Genomic DNA, 24,561 nt, shown 5'->3' with positions numbered 1-24,561 from the left:
AGGCTGGCCATTTCAATACCCGGATCTTTCTTCTATGCAGCCATGATGTTGTAATTGATGCAGTATGTGGTCTGCCATTGTCATGTTGGAAAATGCAAGGTCTTCCCTGAAAGAGACAACGTCTGGATGGGAGCATATGTTGTTCTAGAACTTGGATATACCTTTCAGCATTGATGGTGCCTTTCCAGATGTGTAAGCTGCCCATGCCACACGCACTCATGCAACCCCATACCATCAGAGATGCAGGCTTCTGAACTGAACGCTGATAACAACTTGGGTTGTCCTTGTCATCTTTAGTCCGGATGACATGGTGTCCCAGTTTTCCAAAAAGAACTTCAAATTTTGATTCGTCTGACCACAGAACAGTTTTCCACTTTGCCACAGTCATGAGCCTTGGCCCAGACAAAATGCCTGCGCTTCTAGATCATGTTTAGATATGGCTTTTTTTTTTACTATAGAGTTTTAGCCGGCAACAGCGAATGGCACGGTGAATTGTGTTCACCGACAATGTTTTCTGGAAGTATTCCTGAGCCCATGTTGTGATTTCCATTACAGTAGCATTCCTGTATGTGATGCAGTGCCGTCTAAGGGCCCGAAGATCACAGGCATCCAGTATAGTTTTCCGGCCTTGACCCTTACGCTCAGAGATTGTTCCAGATTCTCTGAATCTTTGGATGATATTATGCACTGTAGATGATGATAACTTAAAACTCTTTGCAATTTTTCTCTGAGAAACTCCTTTCTGATATTGCTCCACTATTTTCTGCAGCAGCATTGGGGGAATTGGTGATCCTCTGCCCATCTTGACTTCTGAGAGACACTGCCACTCTGAGAGGCTCTTTTTATACCCAATCATGTTGCCAATTGACCTAATAAGTTGCAAATTGGTCCTCCAGCTGTTCCTTATATGTACATTTAACTTTTCCGGCCTCTTATTGCTACCCGTCCCAACTTTTTTGGAATGTGTAGCTCTCATGAAATCCAAAATGAGCCAATATTTGGCATGACATATCAAAATGTCTCACTTTCAACATTTGATATGTTATCTATATTCTATTGTGAATAAAATATAAGTTTATGAGATTTGTAAATTATTGCATTCTTTTTTTATTCAGAATTTGTACAGTGTCCCAACTTTTTTGGAATCGGGTTTGTACATTTAACTTTTCCGGCCTCTTATTGCTACCTGTCCCAACTTTTTTGGAATGTGTAGCTCTCATGAAATCCAAAATGAGCCAATATTTGGCACAACACTGTGACACTGTCACATAAAAAACATGTTTTACCACTCTATTTATTACAATGATTTTATGTATAATAGAGTTTTAATTGGTTTACATGTTTTTTAGTCCATTTTATTCCTCTTAACATTTTCACATGACAGGAAGCTGGTAAAACATCTGTATAAAGAGAGCAGCATGGCAAACAAACAAAAGACTCACTAACAGTCAACAACTCACCTGGATTGTGGAGTTACCAATTTTGTGGACTTACCTCTCCAGTCACAACCTTACAACTCTTGGATTATCACTTCCGTGGACATTTGTACATACACCGGTGGACACTCACATTGGGACTTTATCAGCACACTAGGATTCTTGGACTGTTTTAGGGTATGGTACTTTGGACTGTATGCTTTTAACAGACTGAGTTTTCCTGGTTTTATTGTGTTGTTTTAAAGTTCCTGTGAATATTGTAAATACACAATTCTTATTTAAACGTATCACTGTTTTATGTCTCATGCTTTTAACCACTAATATACTCACACAGTAAAATCTGACCCCATTTTAAATCTTGTGACTCAACCAATTTGGCTGATTGTTACAACATTTCAAAATGTCTCACTTTCAACGTTTTAAATATGTTATCTATATTCTATTGTGAATAAAATATAGGTTTATGAGATTTGTAAATTATTGCATTCCTTTTTTATTCACAATTTGTACAGTGTCCCAACTTTTTTGGAATCGGGTTTGTATACTCTGCTGGCACTGCATGGTGGAAGTCACACATACATGGAAGATTGGTAAAAGGTAAGTATAGGATTGTTACAAACAGAGGAGGTCGGAGACACAGGTAAAGTTCACGGTGTTTATTTGAGACAACCAGAGCAGTGAGCAGGTGAGTGAAAGCAGATAAGGTTCTTAACAGATGATTATCAAGGCAGTGATACTTGTCTTGATCTTCTCTCCAGGATTCGAGGATGGCGGGCAGACGTGGAGCAGAGAACACACGGAGACACTCGTGGAAGACAGGAGAACACTGAGGATCTAGGAAACACACTGGAGACAGGTAAGTAGTCTGTAAGGTAGGCATTCAGGTAAGCATGCGATAACGAGACCGGACAATGACTGTGTGGCTGTGAGTGTCTCTTATAGTGCTGCTGATTGGGATGGTGATGAGTGTCAGGTGTGCGTGATCTCTGGTGAGGGAGTGCGACGTGATTGGCTGAGTGAAGAGCCTGGCGTGTCTGTGACATTGATTAGAAAATGCCATCTTTCACTTCCTTGTCTGTCTTTTGGAATGAAACCACACTTGTGAAACCAGATGGAGAATGACAGATAAGACAAGCACAACATTAATAGATTCTTCTTTAACTCTCTCTCTCTCTCTCTCTCTATATATATATATATATATATATATATATATATAAAGTGTCTTTTGCTAGCTTTTCTGTCTGAGTCAAAGGTGGTTCTGTACACTGTCATGTTGTTGAATAAACTGATGAATAAACTGAGAGGCCTGAATGTTTTATCAAGCAGGGACCGAAAATAAAGTACACAAAAACTTTCAACAAGAAGACATTGACAACATTCTGGTATGTTGTGTAATGTCAAAAAACAACATTTGATGTTATCTCTCCTCATGTGTTTTTATGATGTCAGTGACAAACAGTTTGTATTTATGTCAAACCAACAACAGATCTTTGAGCTTGGGATGAGTTAACACAGTTTGGTTCTCTTGGTCCTTTTGTTTTTTCCCCGTTTTCACAGGATTGTAAATGCAATGTAATTTTTTGTTCATTCACATTTATTCATTTTCAGCATTTAGTAATTTATTTGTAATAAACACTTAAAATTATTTATTTGTTATTTATTTGTTAAATAATGTTTTTTAAAACATATGTGCAGAATGTGACGTCATATTGTGTCCACTGCAGTGTACATAGAAAGAATTTTTTCTGCTCTCTTGAGTGCAGGTCCACCTTCGGTGTTGTGTAAGGCAGGCTTTTTTGTGCTCATTTCCTGTTGCTGTAATGATTCATGTAAAGTCAGATGTTCTTTATATGTGTGTCAGTAAATCAAACGAGTGACCAAACGGTCAACTTCACATTATTTATCTTAGTAGGATAAAAATAATCTATTATTTGAAATTATTAAATTATATATAGAAAGAGATCAAAGAATGCTCCCTTTAAAATCACTGGAGCTGTCAATCAAACAGCACAAGTTTATCAGTGAATGAGTTCTGGAAAACTGTTATAATAAACAAATCTCTTATTTACATTGTGTTTGCACTGTTAATTATGATGAAGTCATTTCTTAGTGTTCAGAAATCAGGTTGCAATGATGAGATCAATGCTTTCATTTGCTCAACAACATGTCTGTGATCGACAATGTTCATCACTGCAACCTTTTGTAAGATTGAAAATATCCAAAGATATTTTAAAATGAACAAAGACATTTGCTTTAGTGTTTCAACCTCCTCTCTCCTGCTATAAGGGCCATTGGAAGGCACAGAGGTGTTGATAGTGATCAAGCCCTATAGGCCAAGATGTATGTACATTGGGGGTCTACGAATGGTCACACCTTTTAGTACAGAGGGGGAAGATTTAATCTTCTGATTGGTCAGTTTGAATGTCTCACATTTGGGTTTCAGTCACATGGTCAAGAAAGGGATAAAGGTTGCTCTGTTGCTTTGTCCCATCATTTTCTGGACTCTCTCTTCCTTCCTCAAAAAGACATCTTCTGGACATAACTTTGTTTATTGGGATGTGGGTCAGCCCTTACTTTGAAAGGCACAGACTATGGACTATTTAAATTGAGCAGTGTCACTTTTTATATGTTTGGTTGGCTATATAATATATTTTTGTCTACCAGAGGTTAGGGAGTTGATTGAGGTGCCCTGTGGCGCCAACACTGTGTAGGCTGTGAAGACCTTTTGAAATAACTCAAATCATTTGGCGAAGTGATATGGAACTGTCAAGACCTACCCAGACAGCACATAGTATTGGCCCACATGGGCCAGATGTGGGTAGAGTTTCCTTGAAAATAATTGCAAACCTTAGAATGTTTGTCAACCAATCATATTCAAGCATTTAACAGCCCTGTAGTATAAATAGAAATATATCTTCTTTCCATAAGGGCTATGTTTAGCACAAAAGGATTGAATGAAAATGAATACATGTTGAATGTAACACTTTGCTTTTTCACTAAAATAATTTTATTGTATTTTGTATTGATTTATTTCTGTTTTCCTTTGAGTAATATATGTTAATTCTGCTGTTAGCTGTTCAGAGACATTTATTTTGAAATTTTCTCCTGCTGCTCTACTGACGCCATTTTCAAGTGAGTGCGCGCCTTTCGCCAGTTCGCATTGCTTATGCTGGGGAGAGGTAAGCGTTTTTCAGAATTCTTCATTTTACGAATGAAATAAGTTTACAAAGTGTATAAATTGACTAAATATCTTATTGTAAATAGTACGGACACTATTTGCAGTGTTTTGTTCTGTATGGTTACGCGTGAGTGGGTTGAGAAGTTATATCGTGTGGGCCGTATGATATGCTATTGACATGGTTTTGAGTCATTAATTAGCTAACATATGTTATATCATACAGGAATGTGTCATTGTGGAATGCCCACGAGTGATATATAAATGTCAATCCACAGAGTGAAGTTAATGCTGGGTGTGGCTGTCAGTAAATCCCTTTTGGTGAACAGAAGTAAAAGTGTCCTGGGTCTTCTTAAGGCAGGAACACTCCAAGCCGACGGTCGGCCGTGGGGCAGTTTTTGTTCGTCGGCCGACTAAGTGTTCCGCACCGTCGGCTGAAGTTGGTCCTCGTCTGCTTTTTTTTTCAGCTGATTCGAATCGGCGTCGGAGCTCGTCAGGCCATCTGATCATTCTGATTGGCTGTTCAGATACTGCCACCTGCTGGTACGGAAAGGCATTTCATCTTACACAGGCGCAGAACGGACGTGCTACTTGGCCGTCGGCTGTCTAGCATTGGTTTGGTGTGTCAGGCCAACTTTGGACACAGACGCTGCCGACGTGAGCCAACCCCGCAGTCTGCTTTCGTCGCCATTAGTTCGTCAGCGTCGGCTTGGTGTGTTCCTGCCTTTACACACAACACAGAGGATGGTAACAGCGGTCAGCAACGGACCGGTTACATATTGTAGGAACCGTGGACGAACCAGACAAATAACTCATTCAGATGATTCTTTCAAAACATAATTCTAATTCAGAATCAAAGTTCCGGCTCCAGCCATCTACAGGAAAATCCTTGCTTAATTACTTTTATAACCCCATGCTTCCTGACAGAAGGAGAAGTGACAAACTCTGCCATTTGTGACACCAAATGGTCATCCAAGAAAATAAATTCAAAAGTCTTTGATCACCAGATCAAAAGAAACAGAGAAACAATGCAGGCCCCTTTTGTTTCTCTGAGGGACCAAACTTTACAGAAAAAAAAAAACAACAAAGACTGTTTCTACAACTAAAACTGCATCAAAATTGTCCCAAACCATTTTAAATAGACTTATCAAACATCTTTTAACTGCATACATTTTACATCATGTCCACAAATACTACCTGTAACCAGTTTTGCTTTAGAACACCCAAAATTCATATAAATGTGATAACTAGAATGACTGATTGAAAGTATGCCTAATAAGGCATACTTTAATTCTTAAATACATTTAATTCTTAAATACTTTAATACATAATTTAATTTTCTCACTTTTTTTCCAAATCATGGCTTTAGAAGCAGTGACCAGAGTAAGCAGAACAAAGAGTAACTATCGAGTAACAAGAAGCACAGACAAGCGGCTCATTCAAGCCATCAATCTTTCACTCACTTTTCTTTTCTTTTACTTAATTTTCTTTTCTGCTGAAAGTCTTGTGTTCTAAGTTTTTCCGCAAAGTTCAACCAACGACTTTTGCCGCTTCAGCTTTAACTCCAGCGACAAAGAGTGTTGTAGAAACAGCTCTAACAAGTATGAACTGTACTGAAAATTTCCTATCAAAAGAACTAATTCATCAGGGGAAACCTAGAGTTGATATGGTCAATTTGATTACTCAAGGTTTGCAAAAAAGAACAAGATGAAATCAAGAAGAAACAAGATGAGGAAGAGAAGAAGAACCACGAGAGTGGAAAGAATGAAGATGGATCCAAAGGCCAAAGAAATGCTTAAATTATTGAGACAACAGCAAAGAATTAATTTGAGATTGATCATGCTTATTAAACAATCATGTATGTTGAATACTTTTATGTGTGACTTGGAACAGATTACAAACGAGGTTGAAGCTTTGAATACAAAAGCTTCAGCGCCGGTTGAGTCTGATTATTGTAGTTAAAGGCCAAAAAGGTTAACATTTAGAATGGCCAATATGTATTTTTGTTTCTTCTACATTTTCTTATTTTCTTAGAAGTGATTAGCAGAGCTAACCACAATGTATGCTTCAGTTGCAGAAAGGAGAAGTATTAAGAGGAACTAATGCAAGGCTAACTTTTTTAAACAAGACTCAGAGTGAAATTACTTTTTACATAAGACTATTATCTGAACCTGCAATTACTTTACTCCATCGAGCCTCAAGAGCACCGGACCCTGACTGAGCCGGCGTGGACTCCACCTTGAAACCTCTGATCGTCATTCAATGCTCTCAATCCTTGGTAAGACCAAATCTTATGATGAAGTTAAGGATTGTAGAAATGTATGTATGATTAATTGGAGGTTGGGGGGGATAATAAATACAACAAGAGACTTCCTTTCATTTTGCCAGCAAGCTCAAACGTGACTGGGTTTTACCAAATACAATCTGGACCTTTAAGACACTGTGAAAAATCACCCCCTTCTCTGCACGCCGACGAGGGAAATTCACATTTAAAGTCGATTCAAGCAAGTACCTCCAGATTCTAAAGCTGAACTGGTGCATTTAAAATGAATGATTCATGGTTCGTTCAGGTCTATTTTTGCTAGGAATTCTGTTCATCATATCACTCTCTCTCTCCTTAAAACATTTTCTCTCTCTCTCCTTTCCTTTCTTACTGCAACGTACGCGTATGAATGTGTGTGTGTAGGTGTGTGTGTGTGTGTGTTTGTTTTAGATTAGTTTGTGTTAGAATAAATAAAGTCTCTTGTAGATTTTAAAAGAAAGTGTCTTGTGTTATGTGCTTCTAAAATTGAATGTCTTAAACTGTGATCTTAAAGTTACCGCGCTCTAATAAGTGTTTTCACGATTGTTGGATATTTATATCCGCTACAAGAGCTTATTACGGTTCGAGCAAATGAACGCTGGACGACTCGGTCATAAACTAAATGACTCTTTATAATTCCCTATAATTAATCATTTAATTTGAGTTAATTTTACTTCCTGTAGTTTCCTACAATATACTCAACCTTCACTACTTCAGAATAAACAATATCTTATTTAACTGAGGCACATAATGTTGCTGCTCATTTACTCACATTCATTCAGTTATTTCTAATCTAAAGTCATGATTAACACATGAAACTCATAATATACTAGTCACCCCAGGTGAAAAAAAAAGTACATTTCTGTAAAGTACTTAAAGTGCTCTATTTTCGTGCACTAATTTTGTACTTCATATATATAAAAATTCTTTAGTATTTCTTAAGATCATCTTAAGAATATCTGTGTACTCAACTGTGCTATTTTGAGACACCATGACATATGAACTAAAATGTGCTTTTAATATCCTATCTCTGTATTTAAAAAAAATATATTTAGATACTATTATAGTACATTTAAACCCATAGTGTACTACAAGTGGTAATTAAATCTATATTTTAAATACAGAGATAGTATATTAAAAGCACACTTAAGTTCATATTTCATGGTGTCTCAAAATAGCACAGTTGAGTATTCTGACTTTTTTTCTCACAAATTTGAGTTATAATTCTGACTTTTTTTTAGTTTATTTCTCAGAATTGTGACTTTATAAAACAATTCTGAGGAAAAAAAAAAGTTTTTTTTTTTTTTTTTTTTTTTTTTAATTTAGTGGTGGAAATGGCCTTCCATAAGAAACAAAGCCCTCTGAAACCAATTCACAAATGATTCGACACTGGTGACACCTGCTGTTCAGAATGGTGTAAAAAAGCAGAACCTTTTACAATCGTATCGATCACAAGTTCAATATGGAGTACCACAAGGCTCAGTACTAGGACCGTTGCTTTTCACTCTGTACATGCTGCCCTTAGGAGAGATAATTAGGAAGCATGGTGTTAGTTTTCACTGCTACGCTGACGATACTCAGCTCTATATTTCCTCGCGCCCTGGCGAAACCTACAAATTCACAAAACTAACAGAATGCATAGCTGACATTAAAAACTGGATGACAAGAAATTTCTTATTATTAAATTCAGAAAAAACTGATATCCTAATCTTTGGACCAAAAACTTCCTCACGAAAAAACCTTGAATACTCTCTAACACTTGACGGGTGCTCCATTAAACCTTCGTCCTCAGTTAGGAACCTGGGTGTGCTCTTTGATACCAATCTTTCATTTGAAAGTCATGTTTCTAGTATCTGTAAAACCGCCTTCTTCCATCTAAAAAATATATCTAAATTACGACATATGCTCTCAATGACAAATGCGGAACAGTTGGTTCATGCATTCATGACCTCAAGACTAGATTACTGTAACGCTCTACTGGGTGGTTGTTCTGCTCGGCTTTTAAACAGACTACAGTTGGTCCAAAATGCGGCAGCTAGAGTTCTTACTAGAACCAGAAAGTATGACCATATTAGCCCAGTTCTGTCAACATTACATTGGCTCCCTATTAAACATCGTATAGACTTTAAAATCTTGCTACTTACTTATAAAGCTCTAAATGGTTTAGCTCCCCAATATCTAAGCGAGCTCTTGGTGCATTATAGTCCTTCACGTCTATTGCGATCTCAGAATTCAGGCCAGTTGATAATACCCAGAATATCAAAATCAACTGAAGGCGGCAGATCCTTTTCCTATTTAGCACCTAAACTCTGGAACAATCTTCCTAGCATTGTTCGGGAAGCAGACACACTCTGTCAGTTTAAATCTAGACTAAAAACACATCTCTTTGCTCTTGCATACACATAACACATTATCAATACATTAACATTTTTCAAATCCGTTAAAGGATTGTTACGCTGCAATAATTAGGTCGGCCGGAACCGAGAACATTTCCTATAACACTAGATATACCTGTACATCAGAATAAGAATGGCATCTACGCTAATATCTGTCTCTCTGCTTATCCTGAGGTTTTCCGGGTGCTGGATCCAGGCCGTATCCAGATCAGATGGAGAACCTGTGTCTGGACCGAACTACAACGTAGCCCAGGAGACAATGGGCCTACAGATCCAGTTCTGGCTGCATCTAAATTTCAGATTTTTAAATCTCCGTATCCGCTTACATATATTTATATATAATCTATTTTTAATCTCTATAATAAAAATGTATAATTCAGATTTTGATCTCCATATCCATTTACATATATTATTTATATCTTCCAAGGGGTTTTTTCCCTCCTAGGACTTTTTTCCCAGTGCTAGCACGCTGGGTTTTTCTCCTAGGGGGTTTTTTCCACCCCTGGGAGTCAGCCGACATTGGCTTAATGTAGCACCATCTTGTATATGTTACATATTACCACGCTTGCTTGTACAGCTTATTTTTAACCATTTCTCTTTTTTCTGTGCTCCTAATATGTAAAGCTGCTTTGAAACAATTACCAATTGTAAAAAGCGCTATATAAATAAATTTGACTTGACTTGACTTGACTTGACAAACCAATTATTGATAGTTTTATTGAATGTGTAAACTATTCAATATAATTAACAAATCATCTAATACAATCAAATATGAAGTGTCTGTATATGTTATTTTACTAAATTTAATGGCTTGTTTTGTTTATGGAGAGCTTGGTCAATCAGGTCAATAAGAGGATATTAACTCTCTGAGGTCTGAAAACGCGCCGGCGCATTTTGCAGGATTTTTTTCACATTGCAGCAAAACAGACTTAAAATACTCTGTCATTTCTTGTCATAGAGACATAAGTAATATATCAATTGAAACTATAGAATGTGTTTTTTTATTTGTGTACACTCAGAGTAAAAACACAATGTTGTGCTTTTTGTAAAATAAAGAAAACTAACATGATGCGTGATCTCTCGTCTCCCTCTGAACGAAGTCCAATCTGATAGTTCTCAGAAAATGAACTGTAACTTATGAATACTAATGACAAAAAAAATGACACTTACGTCTAAAGACGTTGAAATGTCAGGTTTTAAATTGTGCAAGTCAAATCGAAAACAAACATTCTGTGTTTATGTAATTTGTATGAAAAGAGAGCCATGTCAGAAGTCTGCAAGTCATGCATTCATCGTCTCAATCGTGTATTTATTGTCTTGAAAAGTGTTTATTTGGATGTTAAAGCAATGGTTAGCGATCTATAGAAGACATGCCGTTAGTTCCTAGTTCCTTTTCTTCTTTATATGAATTTGTGGCCTAAAGGTGTACAGAGAGCGCCCTCCGGCTGCAAGTATGAATTAAAAACACCATTCCTGAAATGTCCCCTTCTTCTTTAGAATAATTTGTGGACTAAAGGTGTACAGAGAGCGCCCTCCGGCTGCAAGTATGAATTGAAAAAACAGTATCCAGCACTCATAGTGATGACAATAAATATTACTTCTCAGTATAGAAAATTGACATAAATATATAAGAATCCATCAATATTTCTCCAAATGTGCATGCTTTTAAGCTAAAAGCCTATATGAAATGCCATAGAGGTAACATAATTGTTCAGACACTTTGCATCACAGAAATACATTATATTTTAAAGAATATAATAGAATACCATTATTTTAAATTGTAATAATATTTCACAGTATTGCTGTTTATGATGAGCTGAGACATTATTACAGGTTTTTTTTTTTTTTTTTCACAGCCTACCTGACTGAAAGGCCTCATTAATATGCAAGTAATTTCAGGTCATTATTATGTGATTCTTTTGTCTTCTCAGGTGTAAATGGCCCATTATTCATGCAGATTCATGCCTCCATGCATACTGTGTTTCTTGACAAAAAGTGTCTTACAAAAACTAAATCAATATATTGTTTTATATGAAGGAGTAGGCAGCATAATTTTTACATAATTCTGAAGCAAAAACTCTAGTCTACAACCTCCAATACCCAAAAGTCTTGTGAACACAGATTTAATATACCTTTTTTGGCCTTATTTCAGTGACTTAAGTTTTTTGTTTTTTCAATAACCACGCATAAACATTATTCCTTCAAAAACACAAACATGTACATACATGTTCCTCACATATTATTGTAGCCTAGTTTGTGCTGAATACAGTGTAATGACACTTTTGTCATTTATATGTTTATGAACAACTGAAAAAAGCACAAATGTCAGGACATGTCAAAACTTCTCCAAGCCCCAAATCAGCCTCAGACTCCAGAGGGTTAAATACAACTCTTCCTTTTTATTATACAAATATATCATTACAAATATCGACAAATTTCTGAAATTGATCTGAGATCAGGTAAAACCATACAAGACACTGGTTCATGCACAGAGATCATAGTGGTGAACCACTGAAATTTTGAAAACTTTTAAAACTGTTATGATGTAATGAAGCTAGTTTAACAAAATCACTCCAAATCACTGGTTCGATACAATCGATACATGTTATTATCTTATATGAAAGATGTGTCTATCCTTTCACTCATAATTGCTGCAGATGAAGTTGAGCTTCTCAGTCTCAGGAAAGCTGATCCAGCGCTGATCTCCTCCACACTGAACTGCTCCAGATGTCTCTGCAGAATCACAGTTATCTGAATCATCGTTCTCCCAGCTCTGATGACACACAGTCTCTCCACGCACCCAGAACCAGATGCACAAAATGCGGGATTGACGTAAACCCAACCACACCGCCTCAGTAGACGCCCATTTAACCACATTCATCGCCTCAAGCTCCATCTCCTCTGAATGAACCGCGGCCAGATCCACATGATTCTGTCTGCAGTATCTCAGAGCTTCAGACCACGTCAGCTTCTCTTTGATCAGAATCAGTTTATCTGGACACAAAACAAACCACAAGCAGAAACTAGAGAGAGACTGATCAAAAACAACATGCAGAACAAACACTGTGGAGGAATTTGTCATGTCAGACATGTAGTGTGAACTTTAAGATATCTGGAGGTGATGGATGGATTTGATCTGCTCACCTTCATGACACACAAAAGGAAATTGGTTGTTGCAAGAGATGTCATTCCAATGTCCCTGAGTGTTCGTTTCAATCACTGCACAGTTGTCATTACCTCCAGCATTATCAGGTTGATCAGACCTCCAATATCTGAATGAGGAGTCACTCTGATCTGACCACTGCCATGAGTCTCTGAACAGACCGATCCAGATCAATGATCCAGATAATTGATTATCATTGATGAACTTCTGAAGCTGTTGACTCTCATTCTGGTTCCTCACACTGACCAGATCAATGTAATTCTGTCTGCAGTAACTCTGAGCGTCTCTCCAATTCTTCTGCTCATTGACAAAGACGAGTCCTGTGTTTGCTTTAAGAAAAACAAATGGAAACAGATTCATGAATCAGTTTGTTCATTATTCTCACGCTGCTTTATGGTTTGGATGTGAATAAGAGCAGCAATGGAAACATCAGAAACGTGTCATTCAAAGATTGTTTCCACAGCTCCTTATATATTGAATATTCACAATATATTCATGATTAAAGATTTAACACGAAGTAACATTTATTAACATCCTAACGATTTTAAAGTGCTTTCTATTTGTCCATTATGTTTGCTTATGTCTCTCTGTCTCTCTAATTGATTCAGACACAAATATCTGAATGAGAGAAATGTCAAATAGAATATGTTTACTCTGCAGCTAAATATGTTAATTATATATAGTCCATAGAAACATTTCCTTGAACTGTAGACTATTTATAAAATAATATGTTGCAGTGTATCTTGATGCTGAAATAGAGAAATTGACTCAACATCAAAAGTGTGGAAAATATCTGCATTTTCTTCTATTTGTATTTATGTTTAGTATTGCCATTTTTCATCATAGCACAGTCACAGCTCATCATACACACACACACACACACATGGTATCTCACAAAAGTAAGTACACCTCTCACATTTCAGCAACCATTTTATTATGGTCTCAAGGGACAATACTATAGAAATTAAAAACTGGATATACTTTAGAATAGTCAATGTGCAGCTTGTATAGCAGTACAGATTTACTGTCCTCTAAAAATAACTCAACATACAGACATTATTGTCTAAATAACTGGCAACAAAAGTGAGTACACTGTGGAATTACAAATTTAATAATCTGTTTAAGATCTGTTGATCCTACATACTGACATCACCTCACATGAATTACTAAGGTGAAGTATATTGTATTTAGCATGTTAAGGTAAAGATAATGACATTCTAAGGAGATCAAGGCAGGCAGCTCAGGGGTGTTTGACATAAACCTTTTGCACTTCCTGACCATTTGGCAGGACAAGCTCAAGATATAGCAGTGCCTTTGTCTCTATGATAATGTAAAGGTATGGGCGATACTGTCAGACTGATTGAAGTAGCACCTATGCATTTGAATGACACAGTTATGCTGATTAGATCATGGCTGGGAAATGTAGGGAATGGGCTGATCCCTCCCCCTTGAATGTATATGAACTACCAAGTACACTGCCTTAGTGAGACTTGGATGACTACAGCCACACACACAGCGCGTTTCTCAATAAAGAGTAACTTCTGCTTAAAAGATATCCCAACGTCTCCTGGTCTCTGCCTCGACGAGGAAAAAAGTTTCCAACAGTTTTGGTGCCATGAGCCGGATAGAGCTTCTCACCTCAATCCAGATTGAAACTTCAAGCATAACAAAGATCTGATCCAAAAGAAAATCCAGGCTGAATTTTCCTGTACACCCAAGGGTTGGTGAGTGATACTCTATCCAAAAGAACCGTTAAGACCAGTACGAAGTTGTTATCCTCTGCGCCGTCAGAGAAGAGTTAACAGACAGCTGTAGGGTTTGGTTAACTAAGTTATCCTCTAAAAATGTTATTTTAGAGATGAAGTTTATCCTCTGTTTAGGCAGGGAAGTTTAGCATCACATGCTAATAAATATAGCTGCAAGCAGCAATTTGGGGCCAAGCCCCAGTAGGGGCAGTAGCGCAATACGGAGCAGGAAGAGCAAAAACAGCAGAAATTGAATGTACATGCAAAACATCTGGTTCAGAAGGACAGGTGGAAATGAAATGAAAATCAATAGAAGTTCAGAGATCGAACACGGAATGAACTAAAATACTTGTATCTCATTGAAGAGGAATAAAGATTAGCACAATCCTTATTTGGATAAAAAAGGTATCAAAATGACTCATTACACACAATTGTATAAAGGAACCCCACACGAGATTCGAATCCACGACCTCCGGGTCCAAGGTCCATTTCTCATCTCATTGCACCACTGTGCAAGTGAATGTTTCCACACCTGCCGAAGTTTATTAGTTCATGTGAAAATGAACTCAAAATGAAGAATTCTTATAAAGCTGCACTTTAGATCATTCTGCAGCTCATCATGCTGTAGTGCAATACAGAGCAGGAAGAGGAAAAACAGCAGAAAATGAACAAACATGAAACAGCTGGTTCAGAATTACGGGCAAGAATGAACTCAGAATGTACATAAGCTTAGATGAAAATGAACACAGCATGAAACAAAAAGCATTTATTTCTAATCCAAGAGGCAGTAAAGGAATCAAAACACACTATTTTATAAAACCGCTCCACCTGGGATTCGAACCCACTAACTTCGGATACAGGGCTCTTCAGATAACTGGCTTTACACATTGAGCTACTTGAGGATGCACATTTAACAGACTGTGGAAGAAACCTTTTAGTCTAACAAAGAATTCACAAAAAAAGCATTACTTAGCATGTTAACCATATTAGCATGCTAAGCTAACTTAATGCTAATGAAGCTCATGGTTAACTTGATAACTGAAGAGCCACATTAAAGAGAATGACAACTGGTTAGCATGCTAAGCAATTAGCATGCTAAGCTAACTAGCATAAGACAACAAACACAAGCAAGGTCACATTCAGAGATGAATATCTTGGGAATGGTAGCGAATATCAAAAATCCATTCAGTCATTTCTGTGCGGCTCGGTCCAAAGATCACCTGAGCTGATTTTGGACAAAATTGGACAAAAATTGTAGGAGGAGTAGCGAAAAAACTGTTTTCCATTTATTTCAATATGGTGGACAGGTACATTTAAGGAAAATGACAAATGACACATCGTCGGAATCGGCATAAGCCAGGGAATAAAATGACATAAAGCATACACATTTTGGAAAGTGTTTTCAAAAGTTATAAGTGGTTTTGCAATAATCATTACATCTGTGGAACAGTAGGTGGCGCTGTGTTGAAACTTCTCAGGTACCTTCAGGACCTTCTAAAGGTCATACATACCAATTTGTGTGAAGATATGTCAAATTGTTTAAAAGTTATTGCAATTTATGACAAAATTCAAAATGGCGGACACGTGGTTCATCCGATGTTGACGAATTCGATATCCTCGGATTCGGCATGGCACAGGGAATCCATAGACACCAAGATCTTGATTTTCTAATAAAGTGTTCAAAAGTTATTGGCCAAAATAGCCATTTTTCAGATCTCATGACCTGTAGGTGGCGCTGTTCCCAAATTTGGCATGGAACCTCAGATCATGGTCTTGATCAAGTGTACCAATTTTAGTTTTGATTGCTCAAAGTTTGGCCGAGATACAGCCTATATAGCAATTTTGGGTCAACCTCGTTAACTTCGTGACATCATAACTTTTGAACAAAGAAGAATAAAAAAAATCTGTTCAGTCATTTCTGTGCGGCTCAGACCAAAGATCACCTGATCAAAGTTTGGACAAAATTGGACAAATTTTGAAGGAGGAGTAGCGAAAAAACGGAATACTGTACTTTTCAAAATGGCCGCTACTGTAATGGGCGGAGACTTAATGTAAGAATTTGAATAGAATCAGCATGAAGAGACGAATCAGATGTATTAAATTGTATTTTTCTAGAGAAAATGGTTCAAAAGTTATAAACTTTAGAATGTTGAATATTTGAACTGGTGGTGGCGCTATAGAGTTGGTCCTAGAGACTCCAAAATTGGTCAGATTTCTAGACATGACCATCACTACAAGTGTGCCAAATTTCATCATTTTCTCATGTTCCGTTGATAGGGCTGCCATAGACTCCCATTCGGGAGGAAGAATAATAATAATAAAAGGGAAAACGTACAATTACAATAGGGGCTACAGCCCCTTTGGGGCTTGGCCCCTAATTGGATATCCTCTGTTCAGGCAGGGAAGAATTAGTGTAAAGTGCTAATAATTTGTGTTCTCTGTTTAATCAGGGAAGGTGGTGTGTTAACAGAATAGCTATCCTCTACTTTGCTAGAGAAGAGACTTCATCCTCTGTTAATTCAGGGAAAGTTACAACTGTTACAGTGTGCTAGCAAGTTGATTCTACTCTGCTCACCAGAGAAGGTTGAGTACATTACGATGTGTATTAACTAGGTTAACCTCTGCTCTGTCAGGGAAATGTTGAAGTGTATTGTTGTGCCATAAAGACATTACAAAATGTTGAGAAAGAATGCTAGACTAATTCCAACAACTGAGAAAGGTGGACTAGCTACCCCTTTATGGACAGATAGTGAGTTAAAATCATTGTTAGGAAAGCACATGGACTCAATAGTGACTGAGTCAATCAGATTGGATTTGACAAAGAAATTTGGGATTCATCCAGAAAAAGTCTGGTCCATTGAAGAATGCAAAAAGGTACTTGGTGCTTGTATCCGGAAGAAAAATATGAAGGGCATTATCTGCTGCCACAGAGAATTTACTCTATCCATTGCACAAGAACAAATCCAACGTATTGCTAAGTTAGAAGAGCAGAACAAACAGTTGCACACTCGAGTGTCTCGTCTCACTCAGAAGTTGGGTCGTAACAAAGCAACAACCAAAAGTGACTCAAAAGACAAACAGTCAGATGAAAGCTACCCTGACTTACAGTCTTTCTGTAGACTAGAGGGCAATAGCAATACTGGATTGATGGATAAGGAGGATGTAAATGCAGTTGAAGTGTGTGGAGCGAGACAAAAGCCTCAGAGTAGGGTAAAAGGGGTTGACACAGTTCCATCTGTAACCCCCATACTGCAGTCACAAGCAGTCAGTACCACTATAGGTCCTGAAGACATAGAAATAATTGCTGAGAATTTGCCATCAGTGCATAGAAACTTTTCTGAGTTTAGGACAGAGTTGTCCAGAAAAATGAAGCTCTATGATATGTCCCTAACTGAAGTCATCCAGCTAATGTCACAAATCTTTACAGAGTCAGAATTCAATGATTTTGAAAGTGCTGTAAATAGTTCTGAGTTTCAGCATTCCAGCAAATGTGAATTGAGAGAAGGAGTTCTGAGAGTGTTACAGAAACTTGTTGGACCAAAGGTGGATTGGTCAAAGATCACTAGTTGTGTACAGAAGAAGGGTGAAACTGTAAAGGAGTACACTGAAAGATTTTGTCAGTCAGCTGCAGCATACAGTGGGAATACAGAAATGCATTGCCTTTCTTAAACCTCACATGGTCCAATGGAACCCTGCAAAACAACATGGATAGGTTAGCTGTTTGGGAAAGATACTCCGATGTCAAGACAAGAGTAAAGATTGCAGCAGCATCCTTTAAGGTCAACACAGAGAATCGACAGAAACATAAATGTCCTAAGAGAGAGGGCAGTTGTCATTATTGTGGTAAACCTGGACATTGGATGAAAGAGTGTAGGAAAAACAAAAAGACATTAACCCCTTACCAGTCACCCCCACTTTAGGCCAGGTAGTGAAAAATGACATACCCAAAATAAAATGTTTGCTGCTAACAAGTCCTCCGGACTACACACAAAAAAAGGGAAAATTTGAAAGCTGACACTTGACAGTTTACTATTGTAACGGAGCGGGACTCAAGGTAAGATCCAAATGCAGCTTTATTAAAAGGTGAGCGTGGTCGTACAGGCAGGGGTCAGATAACAGCAAACAGGTACAGCAAGGAACAGGCAGAATCGTAGTCAGGAACAAGCAGAGGGTCAGGGCTGGCAGATATCAATAACAGGTCAGTATACAAAGCAAAGGTCAGGACAGGCGGCACAGGATCGTAGACTGGAAACAGACAGGCAGACAAGATATAAACGCTTGGAATTGTACACAGAGGCAACAAGACTTCGCGGTGAGGTGGTGTGTGTATGAGTCTTTTATAGTCCAGGTAATGTGTGGCAGCTGGGTGTAGTGATTAGTGTGGAGTGATTGTGAAGTGAATGCAGGTGATAAGCAATGGAGGATCATGGGAAATGTAGTCCAGGATGTGACAGGAACAGACGTGATCATGACAACTATGAAAGACTCAGAATTACTCTAGCAATTACTAATAGAGAGATAAAAAAGCTCAAACACAATGGATATTTTTTTTTTTCCCATAATAATTGTTTATGAAAATGAAAAATGCAAAAGGCAGATACATAGGGGCCTGGAAACATAAGCAAACTAAAGCCATATGTCTAATCAATATATGTTTAAAATTTGAAGGTGATACAAGCAAAAATGATTTTTTTACAACCATTTATTTCAGTGCATGTCTAGGCACCTTTCCAAAAAAGGCCACTTGGAGATGCCAAAGGGACACTTGGTAACCACCTTTTACTGTGAAGTATAAGAAGTCTATTTGATCATTTCCATACATTTTATCATTCCAATATGACAAAGCACAATTTATATAGTATATCTGGTATATTGTTTTTCCTCTTAAAAGTTTAGAAAAATGCAATTCAAGGATCATTTACATACAGCAATATACAACCATACCCACCCTGTTGTTGCCCTGATGGCACATTTACACAATCGTAAATTTTATATTCAAATTCCAAGGATCATTTACATACAGCAACATATAGCCATACCCACCCTGTTGTTGCCCTGATGGCAGATTTACATCAGTTTACAATTTTTCTATTCAAACGCAAAGGATCATTTACACAAATCAATTTACCATCATACCCACTCTAGTGTTACCCTTATTGAACATTTACAACAGCAGCTAATGACCAAGACTGCAATCAAGACGCTAGATACAGTACTCTCCTCCGAATAATCCACATTTTCTTCATCACTGCTTCGCATAAGTTCTTCCAATGCAGAAACAGGAGAAAACAACTTCTGTGCACGACGCTAATCCATGGCTGGCGAACATTTTACATGCGAGATTATGCTAGCAGTGCGAGTGCTAGTGGCCAGCAGGTGTGTGTGTCCCTTATATTTGCGTCACGCCAGCGGGCGTGCGCTATTTTTCCTGGAAGCAAATAGTTACGCACACTAAAAAACAATGTATTACACGTGAGATTATGCAAATCAACACATTTCATTGAATAAAGCGCTAGATGTGGACAGTTCGTCGAATAAACATGACAGCGCACCCGTGAATAGTGCTTACAGGATGTAAACAATAGAAGTTATATCGATTTTTATACCAGTTTGCATGCTTTTGGACAAATATTTACTATGGAAATCGTGTACTGGACTCTTCCCATGGAAAAAACGTCGATGTCACCATTATACTGCCAAACATTACAGTTCCACGACACAAAAAGGTATGGACGCCCTCTCTCTTTTGTTGTCTTAGGAAATTGTTCACGGTCATACAGAATAACAAAAAACTACTATAAAGTTATCTTGATATCAGCATTCTTGTATCTTTCACACAACTTGATAAATTTCACTCAACTTGATCATTTTACTTGATAAAATGTATTGTAAACAAGTGATCAATGTAAACAATGTCACACGTGAGGCCGTCGCCAATCCTTGAACGTAAAGGGGTTAAAAGAAATGAACAGCTTTACTCAGCTCCTACTAAGTCTACTTGCTACATTGAAACTGCCCCTCCCCTCTTCTCCAAACTCTTGGAGCAACAGCTTGCTGACATGCTAACCATTTGGACTGTGAGTGCTTAATTTCCCCAGTAATTTACAAGAAAGCTGAAAGACTCATTCTGAACAAAAGAAAAGTTGACTGTCACTTCCACCATTTGGGGAACACTGGTTAAGTACACTCGCAGCCTTAAATGTTATGCTACAGCACACTCCATTCACTTATCCATCCTCTATGGGTTATGATGTCTGCTATGACTGATGTTTCAATGGAAGATGGAGATGTAGCACAGTAAAGTTTGCAAATTAACTACAGGGAGAGAATAGGACACACCGATCAGTGAGGAGCCCAGGGAAGAACCGAAGTGCAAAAGGCCTCGGCCTAGAAGTTTATGATGATCAGAGTTAGACAGAAAAACTATACGATCATCAGAGGTCTAACGTACTAAAGTCTATGCATGAATACTGCTGGTCTGCTGTTTCTTTGTTTTCTTGTGTTGCAGGTATGTGTATATCCTATGACAGCTCATAAGCAGCACCTGGTGTAAAGCATCACCTCAGATATCCATGTACAACCTTCCTGACAACATCTGAGCAACTTGGAACAGACACACGGAAATGCATTGGAAATGGACTCTACCGGGAACAGACTCCACAGATATTCAGGCACCATGGACTTTTAGGACTTCCATGCTTATTCTACATGGTTTTCTGTGTCATCATGTAGTTTATACAACATATTACCACCCAGCGTTGTATATGTGTGTCAACAGTATACTCAAGTTAAAGAACATCACTTATGTAAATGTTGGACACGACACAGAATAAGATGTATGTGCCTGTAGCTGTTACAAGTTGCATGACTGCAAGATGGGACTTATGTTAACCCTCTGGAGTCTGAGGCTGATTTGGGGCCTGGAGAAGTTTTGACATGCCCTGACATTTGTGCTTTTTTCAGTTGTTCATAAACATATTAATGGGAAAAGTGTCATTACACTGTATTCAGCACAAACTAGGCTACCATAATATGTGAGGAACATGTATGTACATGTTTGTGTTTTTGAAGGAATAACGTTTATGCGTGGTTATTGAAAAAAACAAAAAACTTAAGTCACTGAAATAAGGCCAAAAAAATAATATTAAATCTGTGTTCACAAGACTTCTGGGTATTGGAGGTTGCAGACTAGAGTTTTTGCTTCAAAATGAGGTAAAAATTATCCTTCCTACTCCTTCATATAAAACAATAGAGAGATTTAAATTTTCTAAAACATCTTTGGTCAAGAAACACAGTATGCGTGGAGGCGTGAATCATCATGAATAATGGGTCATTTACACCTGAAAAAACAAAAGAATCACATAAATAATGAGCTCTTTCAGACAGGTAGGCTGTGAAAAAACCCTCTGTGATCATGTCTCAAAGCTCAGCATGGTGTAAATCAAACATACAGAAAAAACAGCAATACTGTGAAATATTATTACAATTTAAAATAATGGTATTCTATTATTAAAATATAATGCATTTCTATGATACAAAGTGTCTGAACAGTTATGTTACCTCTATGGCATTTCATATAGGCTTTTAGCTTAAAAGCATGCACATTTGGAGAAATATTGATGGATTCTCATATGTTTGTCAATTTTCTATACAGAGGAGTAATATTTATTCAATATTTATTGTCATTATTATGAGCGTTGGATACTGTGTTTTCAATTCATACTTGCAGCCGGAGGGCGCTCTGTACACCTTTAGTCCACAAATGCCTGCTAAAGAAGAACAGGCAATCCAGGAACTAACCGAACTAACAGAGGCCAGAGATCGCTAACTATGGCTATTCAAAACACTTTTCAAGATAATAAATACACGATTGAGACGATGTATGCATGTATTAACTGAATTTGCGTCTGAATAGCGCTGGCTCCGTGGGCATGACCACATTAGCGGATAATGAGCTGAATCACGGACTTCTGACATTGCTCTCTTTTCATACAGATTACATAAACACAGAATATTTATTTTCGATTTGACTTACACAATTTAAAACCTGACATTTCAACGTTGTTTTAGACATAAGTCTAATTTTTTTGTCATTAGTATTCACTAAGTTACAGTTCATTTTCTGAAAACTATCAGATTGGACTTCGTTCAGAGGGAGACGAGAGATCACGCATCATGTTAGTCTTCTTTATTTTACAAAAAGCACAACATTTTGTTTTTACTCTGAGTGTACACAAATACAAGAAGATATTCCACAGATTAAAATGGTGTATGTGCAACATTGACGGAGTATTTTGAGTCTCTTTCACACTGGTAAGAAAAAAACCGCAGTGGTATTGCCGGCGATACCTCAGACCTCAGAGTGTTAACAAACATAAGTTATAGAAGGAATTTAAGAAGGTTTAAATTTGTATTATGTGAGCGTTATTAGAACTCTCAAAGGGGGAACTGTGGAATTACAAATTTAGGTAACACTTTAGAATACTGATCCTTCATTAATGAATAACTACACAGGAACAAATGAATAATGCATTATTAACACTCTAGTAACTACTATTAACTAACAAGTAACTCTGATGAATGAATTAGTAAGTAATAGTGCTCAGTTGTAGGTGGTAGTTCACTATTAACTAATCAGTAACTACTGTTTTTTCATACCTCCCAGAGAACTACTAAGAACTACTATATACATGTTCATAATTAATGTTGTATAATTAATTCTACATTAATTGTAGAATTACATTGTATAATTAATTCTAAAGTAAAGGTCTTGGTAACCCACTAGTAATTACTGAAGTATTACCAAATACTTAAGAAGGAATTACTAATTATTTGGATCAGTATTCTAAAGTGAAAAGCATGATAACTCTCTAGTAACTACTGAAGTCATTGTAAACTTTTGAGGTTTTTGTAAAGTATTGGATAGTAATAACTCAAGAGTTACTGTATAACTCTAAAGTAACTACTTCTTATTTGGATCAGTATTCTAAAGTGAAGATCATGGTAACCCACTAGTAATTACTCAAGTGTTACCAAATATATCATAAGGAATTACTGTACAAAAACATACAAAAACATCAAAAGTTTACAAAGACTTCAGTAGGTACTAGAGAGTTATCATGTTTTTCACTTTAGAATACTGATCCAAATAATTAGTAATTCCTTCTTAAGTATTTAGTAATACTTCAGTCATTACTAGTGGGTTACCAATGCCTTTATTTTAGAATTAATTATACTTTATGCATCATTCATGTTAATTATGAACCTGTATATGGTAGTTCTTAGTAGTTCTCTGGGAGGAATGAAAAAACAGTAGTCAAGTCAAGTCAAGTCAAGTCACCTTTATTTATATAGCGCTTTTTACAATGCAGATTGTGTCAAAGCAGCTTTACATTGATAACTGGTACATAATTTGGCTGCACAGCAGCTCTTAAATAATAGTGTCAATGCAGGCAGATCAGAAGCACTGTTGAATAAATGTCAAGAATACTATTGAAAATGAAATGTCAAGTGTCCCCAACTAAGCAAGCCAAAGGCGACAGCGGCAAGGAACCCAAACTCCATCAGGTGGCAAACAAGTGGCAAATAGGTGTTAAAATGGAAAAAAAAAAAAAAAAAAAAACCTTGGGAGAAACCAGGCTTAGTCGGGGGGCCAGTTCTCCTCTGGCTAACAGTGCTTTGTTACAATCAGGTTTCTATCATAAGTCTGATAGGATTGCAACAATCAAAGTATTTATTTCAGTTCCATCCAGTTGAGGATCGTATTCATCACGCCGGTATGGAAGGTCTGTTGAGGAAATGTGCTACTGGCTGTCGTGTCGATGAGGCCTTCACAATGGATGATCCAGTTGATTCGATCTCTGCTGATACTTCAGGGCTGCGTTGTGGTCGTGTCCAGTTGAGGATCGTATTCATCACGCCGGTATGGACGGTCTGTTGAGGAACTGTGGCACTGGCTGTCGTGTTGATGATGTCTTCACAAAAGATGATCTAGTTGATTCGATCTCTGCTGATACTTCAGGGCTGCATTGTGGTCGTGTCAAGGCGCAGGTCCTTGGTCTCAGCTGGATACGGCCCAGATCCGGTTGACTACGGTAAACCTCGGGATAAACAGAAAGACTAATATTAGCGTAGATGCCATTCTTTTTCTGATGTAATGAGTACATCTGGTGTTATAGGAAGTGTTCCCAGTTCCGGCTGACCTAATTTATGCAGCCTAATAATCCTTTAACGGATTTGAACATATAAATTGATGTGTTATGTGTATGCCAGGTTAAAGAGATGTGTTTTTAGTCTAGATTTAAACTGACAGAGTGTGTCTGCTTCCCGAACAATGCTAGGAAG

Source organism: Megalobrama amblycephala, linkage group LG3 (genome assembly GCF_018812025.1).
Source record: "Megalobrama amblycephala isolate DHTTF-2021 linkage group LG3, ASM1881202v1, whole genome shotgun sequence".
NCBI classification, from domain to species: Eukaryota; Metazoa; Chordata; class Actinopteri; order Cypriniformes; family Xenocyprididae; genus Megalobrama; species Megalobrama amblycephala.
The sequence above is the reverse complement of the archived record's forward strand: the minus strand, read 5'-3'. Positions refer to the sequence as shown.